The sequence below is a fragment of the Onychostoma macrolepis genome, chromosome 14 (genome assembly GCF_012432095.1).
Source record: "Onychostoma macrolepis isolate SWU-2019 chromosome 14, ASM1243209v1, whole genome shotgun sequence".
NCBI lineage: Eukaryota > Metazoa > Chordata > Actinopteri > Cypriniformes > Cyprinidae > Onychostoma > Onychostoma macrolepis.
This window is the reverse complement of record NC_081168.1, coordinates 6,218,575-6,234,077: the sequence shown is the minus strand read 5'-3', so window position 1 is coordinate 6,234,077 and position 15,503 is coordinate 6,218,575. Positions and strand designations below refer to the sequence as shown.

At 36.3% G+C, this 15,503-nt stretch overlaps 1 protein-coding gene across 11 annotated transcripts in view; it reads right to left on the bottom strand.

The window, feature by feature from the left end:
* Window positions 1–15,503, bottom strand: part of mid2 (midline 2) — a 156,537-nt gene that overhangs the window by 80,322 nt on the left and 60,712 nt on the right. For 2 of the 11 annotated variants that reach the window (XM_058797647.1, XM_058797642.1), the window contains exon 1: window positions 9,344–9,590. The exons of 6 other annotated variants lie outside the window; for them this stretch is intronic. The gene's annotated coding sequence lies outside the window, so the exon portion shown is untranslated. Of the gene's footprint in view, window positions 1–9,247; window positions 9,591–15,503 lie in introns of those variants that run through there. 3 more of the 11 variants (XM_058797648.1, XM_058797641.1, XM_058797649.1) reach the window with 3 other exon arrangements.

Here is a 15,503-nt window from a genome sequence, read left to right as displayed (position 1 = left end):
TGGAATTGGACTTAGGATGCGGAATCCTTGGGTATGAATCGCATGAAAAAAATGACTCCCGATGAAAGAGCTCAAAGATGAGAGATCGAAAAACAAGCTAAAACACCATGCTTGCGTTTGTGTTTTTACATTACATTCGCTTTTGTTCATTCTAACAGATAGGTTTAGGTGTAGTGCAGATAGTATGTTATTTTAAAACGTGGCCATTTCACATCAAATATGTCTCAAAACGTACATGGCGCTACGTATTTCACGTCTTGCAAAAAAGTTCCCACAGGTACGTTTCGTCATGAGATCAGGCTTGCATCAACACCTATTTAGTACAACTCTGTATGCCTATGCCAAGCTTGGCCCATCAAAACAGCATTTACATATAGAAAATTTAAAGGCACAGCAGCAAAAATACCATGTTTAATTTAGCAACTATGGTGTTTTTGACATAAGAAACCATGACTAACATTTTTATCAGATTTAAATATCTGAATGTTTTATTTTACACAAAACTTTCTGTATTAGTTGTGATGCATTCTCCACCTGAAACACACAGTGGTTATTCAGCACAGTTCAATTTCTATGTTTTTTTTCTATGCTGAATGAGATAATCAGCCATCAAACAGACAGCTTGAGAAAAATATGCTTCGACACAATAAGCTATAGATAGCATTCCATGGCTAGAAACACAAACATATGGCTCGTTTGTATTCATAATTCATGGATTATGCATCGCATAAATTGCAGAGAGCTTTTCAGTCATGCTCCATAATCCTGCTCTGCCTTAAGTTGGGCTGTTACTGAGCCGACAGAGAGCGTAGGAGTCCCCGTTCTCTGCGCTCACATGATGGTGAAGTGAGTAAGTGTGAGTGAGTTAGCTCTTCATCCCTTCTCTTCCACCTACCTGCTCTCCGAGCCTCTGCCTGTATTCCTAACAAAGAGCTGTAAATCCAAGGAGCTCAGCTTAAATGTGCATAGCTCCTTCTGCTGAGAGTCAAAGTAAACATGCGAAAGGTGAGGAGGAGTTATGCACGTGGATTTATTTTGTGGTTTTATATGGTCATAAATGAGTCAAGAGCAGATGACGCACACGCTGAAATATGGACTGCGGATGCTACTAAGGTCTCCTGAGTGCATGTCACAGCCTGTACAACATTTGGATGTCATTACTAATTCAAAATTACCTCTATTTACTTAATAAATGTTTTTGGTATTTCCTAAATATCTCATGATTCATCAGCATACATTATTGTAAAAAAAAAAAAAAAAAAACACATGTTTTCATAATCATTCTTCAAAATCTAATAACTTTCTCTGCATTTTCTTCCAAATATTTCAATTAATTCATATAATTCATCACATTATAGACATTGATGCACAGCAAATGCCATTTCATGTTGACTTTAAGGTTGGAAAGTCATACATATACTCTTCCTTTCAAAAGTTGGAAAGATTTTATTTATTTTTATTTTAGTGTTTTTAGAAAATAAATCAAGACTGCATTTATTTGATAAAAAAAAAAAAAAAAAAAAACAGTACAGAAAAAAAGCTGAATTTTCAGTCATTTTAGGCAGTTTTCAGTGTCATATGATCCTTCAGAAATCATTTAATATGCTGATTTTCTGCTCAAATTTCTTAATATTATCAATGATTAAAAAAGCTGTGCTGCTCAATATTGTTTATGGAAAATGTTTCCGTGATCATTTTTCTTTTTTCAGGAATTTTGGATGAATATAAGATTATAACGAACAGTATTTATATGAAATAAAAATCTTTTATAACACTGGAAATGTCTTTACATTTCATCAATTTAATGCATTACTCTGGAATAAATGTATTAATTTCTTTCTACATTAATAAATAAATAAGGATATGATAGTGTATATACACTTTTTTTTAAAATAATTTTTATTTAAATTTTGTAATCAAAATACCATTTATTACACCACCAAAAAAAAATATAGTGTAGTATTTTTAATTTCATGTCGTTATATAAACAAGCAGTCAGATATTCATTCTGACAGATTCAACTAATACTTAAGCGAGCAGCAACTTGCTAGTCTTTTGAATGATTCATTACATATTTCCAGCTCAAAAGAGCCATTAGTTTGTGAATCAGTTTGTTTTTGTTTGCAGCCAATGGTGACAACTCAAAGAAAGATATGCTGTCTATTTATTTTCTTTGTAGAACATCTTTTTTATCACATTCAGCTCACACTGCAAAAATATCTCTTAGCTGCACTGTAGATTCAGTATTAGCATAGGAAACCTCATATATTCTTACAGGATCAAAGCAATACTGTAAGTATCTGTGACAATGCTTATATTTATACAGTATAAAAGGTGCACTTGTGTGTCTGCTAGAGTTGAAATGCACACTTTGTGTGTCTATAATCATAACGCCACTGCCTGACCACCGTGCCAGGTGAGATCACAGGATGCAGGCAAACACACGCATATGTACGGGTACGGCAGCTGGCTCTTAACAGCCACAGCGGGAGACTCCCTCAGCTGCCGCAGGAAACTCCTGACCTCTCGCCTGCCTCCACCTCCACGGCAGCACAGCCGATTAGTCCCATATGCTCACCTCTGCCTCCACCAGCACAGAGGCGGAGCAGATGCGGGTCATTCAGACGTGCTCACAGCTGTATAGTGTATACAATATATATCTGGGTGTCAAACAACATAGACAGGGTTTCTAAAGGTTTTATGAAGGTACATTTAAAGCCTTTTTAAAGGGATAGTTCACCCAAAAATGTAAATTCTTTAATCCACCAATTCTGTTCTTTCTTGTGTTGAACACAAATGAAAATATTTTGAACAATGTTGTTAACCAAACAGCTGCTGGTAGCCACTGACTTACATAGTAGGGGGAAAATACTATGGAAGTCAATGGCTACCAGCAAATTTCTGGTTACCAACATTCTTCAAAATATCTACTTTTGTGTTCAACAGAAGAAAGAAACTCATCCAGGTTTGGAACAACATGAGGGCGAGTAAACGACAGAATTTTCATATTTGGGTGAACTATCCTTTTAAGGCAAATTAAAGAAAATTTAATGAATAAATTGAAGGGAAAAACACATCAATATGTTCTCTAAATGGAAATGTCTAGAAAGTAGACAATGAGTTGTATTAGCAACTCTTAAAAGTTTGAAAATACAATTTCCAAACATTTCTTTCAAATTTTTATTTTTACTGTAGCTTCTGATCACACTGCAAAAAAGCGTGTTGTTCCTCTGTATTTTTGTCTTGTTTTCCAGTGCAAATGTCTAAAGTTTTTAAATCAAAATATATTGAGAAGCAAATTGATATAAGTTTTATTTTCTGACAAATTAATGAAAATTAAGCAAGTTTACGATTAAACATATTTTCCAGTGGGCTCAAAAAAAAAAAAAAAAAAATTCAAATGGAAAACAAGTTTTCATACCTCATTGATAGATATTCTTATTTTAAGCATAAACTCACTTTAATTTTGTTCAACTTCTCAGAAAACAAGACTTCATACATGTTCATTTTACATATCAAATGAATGTATCTTGACTTAAGAATATTTAGACATGTATACTGGAAAACAAGACAAAAATATTGGTGAAAATATTCTTTTTTTTATTTACAATGCATAAAACTATGACTATGAATTTAAGACTTTCTACTCTGATTTAAAACCTTTTTAAGATCTTAATTGGTAGAAGAGCAAATTAAGACTTTTTAAGGCTTGCAGAAACCTTGACAGAAAACATCTGGTCAACTGAAGATCTAATTGTTTATGTTGCAGATGCATCGAATTTCACATAATCTAACAACATAAACGATGACTAGTCCCAAAGGCCAAGTTTAAACGGATTTCAGGGGTTTTCCTTAAAATGAGCACCGAAATTGTAATAAAGTCCACAAATTCAGACTGTCACTACTAATTATAACAGCTTTTCAGATGGTCTAAACCTGTGCTAGTGGTTTGAGTCTCTATAGAGACTTGTCTGGCACTGAACAGACCAGAGCCCATTTCCTGCTGAGCTGCTGTTCGCTGGAGGAAGTGGCAAAGCTGCAGTGGAACAGCCTGTACATGAGCACCCGCCCCCAGGGTCAGCGGTCCTGTGAGAGTCAACCGCCTATCTCACTTCCAGCGTCTCGCAGCTAAGCGCTCCTCTCTGGGAAAGGCAGGATGGAGATCAACATGGGCAGAAAATCCAATTAAGCCTCATTATTTTTTCAGGATACACTCAGAAATGTGACATACACAAGCTGAAAGTTAGAGGCAGTACAGAGAAGTCCCAGGACCAGAGGCAAAGTGAAAGCATCCGATGTAGCTCAGAGGTGCACAGCGGTGAGGAAGAGCGACACCATCACATTGGCTGTTTTTTTTTTTTCTAAGTTATATTTCACCGCGAGCGAAGTAGCGCTGCATGTCGGCGCACTAACCACGAGACTATTGCCGCCAACACATTGGCTGTTTTTTATGGGAAGAGTCAATCTTACACTTGGTTTAGCTCACAAGTCTCCAATTGGAACCATACAGCGGAAGCGGTTTAGTTATGCTAATTGGATGAAATCTAAAAATGCAAAAATATGGTCCTGAAAACAGCTACAAAAAAACAAAAACAACTGATTGAGTATCTGCTGTTGTCATGTAAATCAGTGCACTTTTTTTCTATTTGCTGTGCATAAGAATCAACAATTACCTTTCAAGCACGTGATGCATTGTTTCTCTTGATTGTGATTACTGTGTGTATAATATAATGTTCTGTGTATTAAAAAACATAAAAAAATATCAGGATATACACTACCGTGTTGAAGTCTCTTATATTCACCAAGGCTCCATTTATCAGTTTTAAAACAACTGTTTTCTAAATACATTTTAAAATGTAATTTATTCCTGTGAGGCATGGCTGAATTTTCAGCAGCCATTGCTCCAGTATTCTGTGTCACACGATCCTTCAGAAATCACTCTAATATGTGGATTGCAATAATATTATGGAAACAGTAATACATTTTTTATTCTATGGATTCTTTGATGTATAGAAAGTTCAAAAGGACAACATTTACTTGAAATGTACTTTTGTAACATTATAAATGTGTCCTAGCTGAATAATCTTTTTCATTTATGTTCAGAAAAAAAAAAAAAAAAACTGACCCTGAACTTTTGTATGGTAATGTAAAACTAATTAATTATAACTTTAAATATAATTCTCAATACTGTATGCCCATTCAGAACAAAACATTGTAGAAAACATGATTTATGTTTTATATCGTGTAAGATTTTTTTTTTTTTAACTACTCAATAACAGCAACCATTTTCAAGCCATTTTAGAGCAAATACACATCACCAGAAGGCACCTATTTTGCCAAGCCCTACTTCTAAAATATGAGACTTGTTTATGAAAGTACAAGAGCTAGTCTGTCCAAAACCTGCTTGTTTTGCCGCATGTCTGCAGCTCAAATTAATCAGCAGACTGTTGTGTTGATACTCATTTATTATATATGACATAGTCTTAATGCGGTGTGCTTGAGCTGGCTCTGAATCACACAAACAAACCATGGGTACACATCAGGACCATCCTAATACCCACGTGTCTCATGAATACACAGCATAGAATTGAGAAATAACCAAGGATTTAAACAGGATCATCACGCCCTGAATAAAACATGTGACTGGGAGCATGTGATCAATATGCAACACCTTCATTAGGTACACAAAGACCTTTCACCACAAAGCACTGAGATTTACGCGTCCCCTCCGTGAGCAGACGCGATCAGCGCGACGTCTGCTAGGGACTGTGCAAAATGTACCCTTCACGCTTCTCTCAGAGCCAGTCCAATCCAGACGCAGTCCCCAGCCGGCCCCTCTAGAGGCTCTCAACAGAGCTCTATGTGAGCTGAATTTGAGGCCATATGATGTGGCTGTAGTGTTTTCTGCTGCTGCTCTGATAATTCAGATAATATATTTAATATTTAAACAACACTGCTTGTCTGTTTGTTTTTGAATGCAGTCGGCGAAGACAATCCGAAAAAGACTTGTTGTCCAGGTTTTGTGCAACACATTTTTATCTCCTCTCATTCAATTCAGCCTGCAAGCAAAGTAGGTGAAATATAATTTCTTTTGCCATTAAGAATCAGCAGCGAATGCAATGAATGCAAAAGATAATTTCATCATCAGGAACAAATAATGGGGTGAGAGATGAAGAAGTTTAAACATCTACAGTATTGGACAAAAAGGTTGCATGTACAGTAGGCTAAAAATATAACTAACTATTATCGACAGGAAGGGTGCGAGCTCTAAATGTTGTGAAAAAGTTATTGTTTCTGTTTACAGTGGTTCTAACAGCGTTCCTCATGGAATGCTGACAACAATGCAAACTTTATGGTTATAAATAGGGCTGGCCAATATGTATAGTCAGAACACTTATGCCCCATTCACACGGGGCGTCGGCATCAACGCTTGACGGAGGGCGTGTCTGAAGCTTAGTGCTGATAGTGAAAATGGCCAATCACATTGCTTTTCATGTAAATGGGGCGTTAGGCTTATATACAAGAAATTAACTTTATTCAGCAAGGATGCATTTACTCGATCAAAAGTGACAGTTCAAACATGCATTATGATATAGAAGATTTTATTTTAAATTAATTTCAAAGAAACCTTAAAATGTATATCACAATTTCCTTTTTCAACATTGACAATAATAATAAATGTTTATTGAGCAGCAAAACAGCATATTAGAATGATTTTGAAGGATTATGCGACACTGAAGACTGGAGTAATGATGCTATATAATATAAATTTTAAAATCTATTCAAAAAGAAAACAGTTATTTTAAATTGTAATAATATTTCAATATATTCCTCTTATAACTGTATTTTTAATTAAATAAATGCAGCCATGGTGAGCGTACAGATACATCTTTCAAAAACACTAAACTTTTGATAATATATATAAATATTGCTGGTTATATATATAGTAAATTAGTGCACATAAATCCCTAAATGCTGTTCTTCCTTGTCATGACTATTTTCACTGCATTTTACTAACATTCTAAATCAAGTTGACAACAATGTCTGTTTGTTCAATGATGGTTCATCAAGATTTATATATATAAAAAAAGAAAAACCTTTTTAATATATTTCACATTTTGTTAGGCTTGCATGCTGCTGCAGTATAACCACATCAAGAACAAATGGATCAATTAAAACAACAGCGCTTCCAGCTAAAAAGGCATTCAATTTACTTTTCGGGTTTAGAGTGAAGTATTTTTTCCAGTAGGCGCAATTACAATTATAGAATTAAATGATAAAATTGCATTTTGTGGTTGCCCTTTGACCACACAATAGTCCATCATACTTTAGTTCATGCCCTAGAGACAAAAACAATGGTGAGGGCAAAAAAGAAACACGGTTCAGCCCTTTTCAGCCTTCTGTTACCCAGTACCTCATATCATCTAATTACGCTGTTATTCATGTGTAATTCAGCTGAGAGAACGTGTCATGTCATGAGCCACAGGAGCGTAAAAAAGAGTCGCCTTCAAAACAAGTGTACACTCAGTTTGTTTTGCTCAGAGAATCGCAGTGGAATAAAAGTCATGTTTTTTTAAGAGCTAACCATCTCTATTTCAGCTGGCAGTAATCTAAACCTGTATGAACGAACATGAAGGGACTGACAGCCATGGTGTACATGCCACTAAAGATCACTTTTAGGAATTCTAGTCATAAATGTTAAATGGTTTAGCTTGTAAGTTAGGTTAGCCAACAGTAGTGCTCTTTCAACAAATCAGATCAATCTGCCACATAATCTTTTAAAATTGACAGCTGCTAAATGACATTTTAATGACCTTCAACTCAGGGTCTGCCTACAGGGTTTTCTGCATGCCAGCGGAACAATCAAACCCTCAAATACCTGCTTTCTGTTAAAGAACTCTGACAGCCTTTGATGAAAGCTCGACAAAAACCCACACTTACAATAGACTTTGTATTGTAAAACAAAATGCAAACAATCACTTACAAATCAAAAACAGCTGAGGTATGAAAACAATTAAACTGGAGTCCTGAGATCAAAACTGATACACACCACTGTTGATGGATTTATGCTCTGATTCGAAAAAAAGAAGTTCCTACGATCACAAACGTTAGTGAGTAATGCTACTAAAAACAACACGCCACAACTACTACATTCTTTTAGAGTGAAAACATGTTCTCAACTTGTTTATAGCAGGTGAGCTTTTTTCCCATAGAACTTAAAATAAAATGTACCCACAACAGCTGATTACAATTATTGTGTTCTTATGTTCTTTAAACGCACTTCTCACTCTGCTCAGGTAGCTTTTAACCTATTTTTAAAGGAAATATAACGTGTAAATATCATTGAAGGGCAAAAAATGAAAGAAAAAAAAACAAACAAACATCAACAATACAAAATGTTTTACATCCGCTAACAATTTTTCAATTGAGAACCAGCTGGTGCATGTTAAACTTTCTCTGAAAAAATCAGATGCAAATAGCATTTATGTGTTTTTTATTATTGCAATATTTATTTTAAAATATTTTACATTTCGTGGCCCCTTGAAGGTTTACTGAGGACCCCTAGTGGGCCCCGGACCTCAAGTTAAGAACCACTGCTCTTAAAAACAAGAGCGGTTCCAAAATAATTAAATAAATAAATAAAAATAGAAACTTTCCAATTTGATATTAATCTGCAAGTGAAAGACAAGATTACTTAAAAGCCATTGTATTATTTTCCTCACTTTTAATGTTAAGTTCATAGTGAATGAAACGCTCAGTGTTTCAGCCATATAATACATGCATGTATTGTCGCTATGGTAGCGATATGCGCAACCCCAAATGTTCAGATTATGAGAGGAGGGTATATAACACTAATCATCCATTTATCTCTGTCTACAGGAGAACATCACTGCTCTTCGCAGCTAAAATGACAATACAATGTTAGTCAGCATCTCCAAACAGACGTTCATCCACACACATCCAATAATAGCGTCGAAACACGGTGCAAAAGAGAACAGGCAGGTTAAGAAGTAAAACACACCGACTCTACTGCGCCGTTTCTCAATATCTAGCGAGCCCACTACCTAGACAGCATTTTCAAGCGCTTACGGTGCTCCAAAACACTGTCTAGGTAAGCAGCTCGGTAGGTTTTGCAGCACAGCCCTGGTTTACGGAATTATTAAAACTTCTCCGCTTTTAGGTTACTTGAATGAATGAATGATGCATTTATATAGCGCTTAAAGCACTTCAGGATGCATTAAACTACCTTCATTCTGGCAGTCGAACTGTTCCTCAGTTTAAATCCTGTCCAGAGCGCAACTAACTACAGCACAGCGTGATATGAGACCACATACTCACATACCAGCTTTAAATGTCGAACATTCTTTTCTTCTGTCATCTTGAAAGGAACCAAAACGAGAACCAAAAGAAATCTTGATGTCAGAAACAAGTGTGACTGTCTCGACGCGCAATCCTCCGCGACGCAGTATGTCTCGAGAACGCAACTTTAGAGGAATGCGCGCGGCGCGAGCGCAGACAGACAATCGCAGGAAAGCGGCTCCTCCCACCGGCTACACACGCGCAAAGAGTCTCCAGAACGATGGCTGTTGAGCGGCTATGGTCTCCTTCTAGTCAGGTTCCCGTTATTGGCAGGGTCATTAATCACCAGAGGGCACTCCCGCGTCTCTATACGGTCAGCAGTATGAACCATAATAGGAATTATGGATGTTATGGTCGTCTGTGGACCTGCAAGGAACAGCCGTGACCCATTTGTTACACCTCGCGTTTAACTGTGTATGAAACCGGGTAGATAAGACATAATATAGCTTATTATGAACGAGAATCCCATAGAGATGAATGGTAAACAGAATTACCCATGAGCAGCTATATGAGAGCAAATACAATCATGACAGAGGGGGTCATTTGCGTTTTTCAGTACAACAAGGGAGAACAAGGCTAGTTGGCACGTTTTTTACTCCAGTGAATATTATACAATTATGTTATTCTATACAAGCACATATATGAGTTTTATCATTAAAAAAAAAAAAAAAAGAAAAAAAAAGCTATTATATAGTGGCACATTTATATTGTGTGGGGTAAATAGTCACAGTGGGATTAAGGCTTTTCAGCAAAATGTACATAGTAAAATAAATATGAAACAAAACAACAATGAAACATTAAAGATGTAAAAGGTAACATACAGAAATATCAAACATTCTCTGGACAGCAAAAGCTTATAAGTAATGAATTGTAACTTTATATGAATTTTAAATTGCATAATTTTATATAAATGATGTAACTTTATCTGTACTGTATAACAATTAGTTCTGGTTCTTAAATCTGATTGGCCAAGCTTGTTTGTATAAGACAGACTACCTGATTTCATTTTAAAAAGCTTTAAAATCCCAAACAAATGACTTGAATGCATCACAAGAATATATTAAATACACAGCCAGCAGTTGGAGATTATTAGCAACATCCTGATATTCAGCTAAGCAATGTGAACATAATTTCCTGTTTTCCTGGGAAAAATCTTGCAAATTGCAGTAGACGCAGAAATGTCACATGGTATTAGCTGTTCAAGTATGAGCAGACCCCCTGTCGAGTGGATCCCACTGAGATAAGGCCATGCTGTCCCTACCACGGGCTCTCAACTCATGTCTGGAGTGTTATGCACGGACACTCAAAACATTATAAAAAATCAAAACAAACAACTACTAATTGCTTCCTGGGTTGTAGTCCAGAAATACAGTGCAGTTACTGTCTCACAGCACTGCTGACAAAACAATTTACACTTGCAACAGAATTCAGAAATCAAGGCCACTTGCTTTTGACTGCCAAGTATAATTGACCCTGCAGCGGAGGTTCAATGAGAGCCATAGGTGCAGCGGACCCACGGTCAACTAAGCAAACAAGAATAGTGCAGTAATTTCATTTAATTATATTATTCGGAAAAGGCTGTCGCTAAATAAATATGCTATGAACCATACCGAGCCATTTCACATTGAATTCCTCTTTGCAGCTGTTTGGAAGGCTTTATGCAGGGTTGCCCAGATCTACCTTCCTACAAAGTTCAGCTCCTCCCGTAATCAAAAACACCTGAACCAGCTAATTAAGATCTTCAGGAACACTTGATAATTACAGGCAGGTGTGTTGGAACAGGACTGGAACTGAGTACTGCAGAAAGGCAGCTCGCCAAGAACAGGATCGGGCAGCTTTAGGCTTGAACTGTTTTCTGGAACTTTTCTCTTGCACCCAAGAGGTCAAGGTTTGGCTTACTAGCATGCAGGTATCTCCTGCTGGAAAATGCTGTAATTGCACCATTCTCAGACAGACAGCCATGTATTCTAACTATTTCCATTTTTTATACATATAATAAATGTATGAAATTCATATGCATGCAAGTTTAAGTTTTATTTTAAAGAAATTAATGTTTTATTTAGCAAGGACACATTAAACTGATAAAAAATGTTATTTAAATGTTAGTTAAGACAGACGTTGTTTCAAAAGATTTATATTTCAAATAGATGCTGTTCTTTTGAGCTTTTCAAAGATAATAACTATAATACTAAAATATGATTCTTGACCAGCAAATCAGTATATTAGAATGATTTTTGAAGGATCATGTTTACACTGATGACTGGAGTAATGATGCTAAAAATTCAGCTTTGCATTCAAAGAATAAATTGCATTTTAAAATATATTAAAACAGAAAAGGGTTATTTTGAATTGCAATAAGATTTCCAATATATCAAAAACAGAAAGTATTATAATAATAATAATAATAATGTTTTGCTGTATCTATAAACAAACTGAATATTATGTAATTATATACTTATGATTATATACAGTAAATTCCTATTCAAGCTCATGTTTTTACATCTTTTTTTAAACTATTATACAGTAATATGTGAAAAATGTCATTGAACATTTATATTGTGTGGGTAAAGTTGTCACAATGGCATCAAATAAACTAAATATTATTTACAGCAAAATTCAAGCAGTGCATGAGGCAATGAATGAATTATGAAACAAAACAGCAATGAAACATCAAAGTTGTAAAAGGTAACGTGCAGAAATATCAAACCATTGCTTGGCCAACAAAAACGAATAATTCTAACTTTATATAATGCATTTTTTTCACAACCAGAGCCAATTTTTTAACTTCATAACGTTTTTCTGTCAGCTGCTGCATGTATACTGCATATTCCATGAAAACAAAAACAACCGAAGGCATCACAGAATGAGGTAATCCAGTTTGTTCTCGCCACCTAAGATGAGTGTTTTCCTAAAGCAGACCCAGCCAATATGCAAACTGACTGTGGTTTAGTTAAACTGAGAGGCCCAGTGAGGCCTGATATAAAATGCTTGCGGTCATGTAGATGAAGAAAGACAGCATTGTGTTTCCCGAACGCCTGCTGCCACATGACACACCCATCACAAAACGAAAACCTGTCAGACTTGTAAAGCTTATTCCATTTTTGAGGGGACATGATACGTTCGAAGACATTACGGCTACATAAAAAGGAGTGTCTGCGGCCATCTGACGAAACACAAAGACACTTTCTGCAAGAGCTTCCTCGAGAGGCTTTCAAGTCCAAACCCTCAGTGGTTTGGATGAGCGAAAAATGATTATAATGTGCAGAATAAATCAATTTGTATTTCGCTGGTGTGTGGTTATTTTTGATAGGACGCGCTCTCAAAAAAAACTGTGGCTTTTTCATTTTGTGATGAATTCATTCATTCCACTCAAAGAGTCTAGTGTAGCCTGCATGCCTTGAATTCTTCTGAGACATTCCTGCCGTTCTTTTTTTAATTTTATTTCAGAGGGTGAAATATTACAAGCCGCTGATCAGCGGTTTGAGAAGCCCGGGTGAAAGAATGAGGGTAGAACTCTAGCTGACAGGAAGTACAATGACATGAAGGCAGCTTACATAACAGATCATCATCAACACATCAGTGTGAAGATCCAGGGGAAATGCATCGCCGCCCCTTTTTTACTCAGTCTGTTGACTGTCTGAGGTGGGCGACACGCTGCGTGACAAGCCTCCTCCATACGCCCTCACGTGTCTGAAACACAGGAGATGGATCAGATCGGCTTCCAAGTTAGATACGTTAAACACGCAATGGATGGATGCTCCACAATATTTAAAAACGAGGCACGGTTGGGTGAAAATGAGCCAATCAAAAGCAAGCCTCTAAGAGGAAACAACAAAAAGTAAAAGCATTTAATTGCAGCAGAAATAGCAAGTGATCCACGTGAAACTGTCGAGCTAAACACAGATGTGCTGTGCACAGTTTATAAACCTCCATTGACTTTCATCTGAGACTGGACTGAACCACAACATGTGGACGAAACCACTGACAGAACTTTCCCACTCTTCCAAAGCACGCCTTTTCCTGTTCTAGAATAGTTTCACCATGTCTCTGATTAGCGCTGTAATGCTATCCACAAGTTGGTTTCTTAAACAACCAGTTGGCGCAGCCATGATCACCCACTATTTCCGTTCGTCTGTTTTCTGTGTTTCGTCTCGATAAAAGTCAGTGTAGAAGAAGCCACACATCACTGGAACCAATCGAACGCTCAGAGAGGTTCAGTGTGTAAAATTATAATGTAATATCTCAGATTACCAATAATAATAATTTTTATTTAGTCTGTGGAAGTTACAGGACCATGAAATGTTTGTCCAATCATATGCCTTGGTCCAAGGACTACGACAGGTCAGAGATTGGGAGATGAGAGGGTCTGTATTACTTACTATTGGAGAAAGCTTAACGGCTAACTTGGATCACGTGTGCCTTAATAACCAATCACATTACAACCTTGACGTCATTGCACTTCGGTCAGAGTTATACGACACTCAGTCGTCGTTTACGGATATCATAGGAATGAATGAGAAGTGCCGTAAACTGAATCCCACCTGTCACACTATTTGTGGTAAACTCTAAAAATAGTTCAATCCAGAAGTATTGTTTAGTGTAAAACATGTTGAAGATTAGCCAATAGGGCGTCAATACATTAAATGATAAGCTGTTACCTCTAAAAAGTTGTTTATTCAACGTAGTGAAGCCTCTCCTTCATTGACATCCATTCATCCATGTGGCTTTGGAGAGTGATTTGCAGGGAGGGTGGGATCTTATGCTTCAAAGCTAGCTTGCTATTGCCACCCTCTCTGAAATCAGCTACCCTACCTTTAAAGATATAGTACAGTAAGCAATTTCTGAGAAATGCTATTGATATTTGAAGATATCTTGACAAATCCACCCCCAAATTCACTAACATGCTATGCAACAGGCATCTCTCCCATCATTAGTGGACAAGCCCCTTACTGTTGATTGGCTAGAAGTGTGTTTTGGTGCTCATTCCGATCCACTTTCAACAGCGTTGATCCGAAATCACTTACTGCATCTTTAAATGTGAAATTTTGAAAGTAGAAAGACTAACATAGTACCTTCTTTTAAAGCATACTCCAAAAACCTTTATTTACAACTTAAAAAAAATAATTACAATAAACACACATATAATGTTTTTTGGTATATGCATAAGATTGTAGTCTAGGCTTGAAATTGTATACAACAGATGTGGTCATGGCTTCTGATTGGTCAATACAGCACCCTGATTGTCTTTGATCCAAAATCTTTGATCCAACAGCTTTGGCACAAAACACCCGTTTACTGTGGACTGTTGCTCCAATGCAACATTCTGCTATAAGGACTATATCTTCTAACAGAACCATGGCAATCACAGTAATACATTTGCTTAAATCGGCATAAAATTTATAGTAGTATTAATTTTGTTTAAATATAATTTATTGTTAAATAAAATCAACAAGGCACTCACAATACAGCATACAGCTTGTACCCTATTTTTAAAAAAGCATTTTTAATAGATTTTTAAAGACACTTCAGCTCTGCATAGTGTTGTATTTACTGTGTGTACTGTACTTGATACGATGTTAAGTGCTTGTCTTGTAAAAAATCTGTTATATTTTCTGCATTGCAGTTTCTGCAGACTGTATTTCACTGTAACTCCTACAACACAGTAGATATTGGACAGTAAATTTACTTTATTATTTAATTTCTAATAGATTTTAAGCAAGCATGTGTCACTTAATTATGTATACAAAATTCTTAAATACAACAAACTTTAGTTGTTTATAATCAAGAATAAACTATAATCCACAATAAACACAGCTCAAAACAAATTCAATGTACAGTTAGTAAGTATCCTATTATATTCTATATTTCTGTTTATGGTTATAAAACTGAAGTCTTGGCCAGGCTGCAGAACTAGAGAAGACCATCACTGTTGTTTTTGTCGTTACTTTCAGTCGAACAAAGACATATTGTTTCTGACAGAAATGTGGAGCTCTAATACATAGACTCCATCACTATCATACACAGATGCTTTCACACTGACTAACCAAATTAAACTGCCACAAATGTCAGTTCTACCCTCCCCCCGTCCCTAGAGGAATTCTTCAGCCTGCATAACCTCATTCACATACTTCTGACTCACACCC